Raw genomic sequence first — 2,110 nt, forward strand, 5'->3', positions numbered from 1 at the left:
TCCTGACCTCAGGTGATTCACCCACTTCGGCCTCCTGAAGTGCTGGGATTACGGGTGTGAGCAACCGAGCCCGGGCCTATTTAGGATTTATATGATCAAATTAACTAGCTGTTTTATGGTGGGCCAGAGGTAGGTTAAGTCTCAGTGGAGGAAGAAGAAAGAGGCAGCTGTTGAACCTGGGAAGGGCAGGCCTGGGGAAGGGTTCTTTACCGAGGCTTTTATTTGGGTAACTTCAGATGCAGGGAGGGCTGTATCCTGCTGGGTGAAGGTGATCTTGTACTTTCCTGGGTAACTTTCGCAGGCAGTTCCCAGGCCCGTCCACACCTTGGCCTGGGAGCATACGGCCTAGAAACCACAAACTTGGGTTTAAGTCCCAACTCTGCACGTGCCCACCTATGACCACCTCTCCCTCAGGCTCCTCAATAAGTCACCTGACCTGCCTACCTTAGAGGATTGTCCCACGCTTAAGTGACAAGCTAGATCTGAAGGTACCTTGTGAGCTCTAAGTTGCTGAACCAATATAAGAGGCTGTGCTTCTTGTTTTTATTTTTTGTTTGTTTGTTTTTTTTTTTAGAGGGAGTCTTGCTCTGTCGCCCCAGACTGGAGTGCAATGGTGTGATCTCAGCTCGCTGCATCCTCTGCCTCCCAGGTTCAAGCAATTCTCCCACCTCAGCCTCCTGGGTAGCTGGGACTACAGATGCACACCACCACGCCTGGCTAATGTTTGTATTTTTAGTAGAGACGGGGTTTCACCATGTTGGCCAGGCTAGTCTCAAACTCCTGACCTCAGGTGATCTGCCTGCCTTGGCCTCCCAAAGTGCTGGGATTATAGGTGTGAGCCACTGCGCCCGGCCAAGATGCTGTTCTTCTATAATAGTTTCCTTTGAGTAGGCTCTACCCTGGAAAGAATATCCTGGCCCTGGAAGGGTCTTATATAAAGATCTTAGCCATGTATCCAGTAAGGAAGGCAGCCCTGTCCTGCCCCAGGCCAGAAGCCAGCGAGCCTAACTAGGGCAGAACTGCCTGAAAACTCTCTGTAGAGGTGGGCGTTGGGGGCCTCAACCCTCACTCTGCACCCTGCAGCAGGCGTCTATGGAGGGGGCCACACCAAGGGCAGAGCAAAGTCCTTAAATGTCTTTAACAGGCCTGGTGCCTTTGCCTCCAGGTAAGGAGAGAGACTGGGGACATTCTGCTTTGTTTCTCCCAGAGACTTGAGTGTTGAGGGGGCAGAGGTATGGCTCTGGGAGACGAGATGCCCACAGACTCCTGGACCTAGCTCTGCATTAATTCCAGGCCATAAGGGGAGGGCACAGCTGAGCACTTTCCATGTGCCAGGCAGTGGGCACTCCACATATGTCACGCCACTAACAACTTTGGGCAAGCCATGCCTTATCTGGGCCTCAGTTTCCCTAGCTGTTAAACGAGGTAAGTTGCATGATCCCTGAATGATCTATGTTTCTCTCTCCCTCTCAGGGTTCTGCCAGCCCCGGAATCTGTGTCTCTATTGGAGCAGTTCTTACATTCATTCATTCATTCAGGATACATTTATTAATAATCCCTGTAGGCTGGGCACCGTGGCTCACATTTGTAATCCTAGCACTTTGAGAGGCCGAGGCGGGAGGATCACTTGAGGTCAGGAGTTCGACACCCGCCTGGCCAACATGGTGAAACCCCATCTGTACTAAAAATACAAAAATTAGCTTGGCATGGTGGCGTGCACCTGTAATCCCAGCTACTTGGGAGGCCGAGGCAGGAGAATAGCTTGAACCCAGGAGGCGGAGGTTGCAGTGAGCCGAGGTCGTGACACTGCACTCCAGCCTGGGTGACAGAGCGAGTCTCCGTTTCAAAAAAAAAAAAAAATGCAAAAACAATCCCTGTGTGCAGGATGCTGTGCTGTCCTGCACTATGCGAGCCTGGTTAGAAGAGCTCATTAGATAGCACCTTTCAATCCCTCCTTGTTCAGAGGCCCAGAGAGCTCAGGTGTCTCTCCCAAGGTCACACAATGAGGTAAGGATAAATTTGGAACTAAAACTGAGACTCCCTGCCCTTCTGATGCCCACTGGCCTCAGTCCCAGTGGGCACACTTGCTCGCCTCCTGCCTGGGTCTCTG

This window comes from Pan paniscus, chromosome 23 (assembly GCF_029289425.2).
Source record: "Pan paniscus chromosome 23, NHGRI_mPanPan1-v2.0_pri, whole genome shotgun sequence".
Classification (NCBI taxonomy): domain Eukaryota; kingdom Metazoa; phylum Chordata; class Mammalia; order Primates; family Hominidae; genus Pan; species Pan paniscus.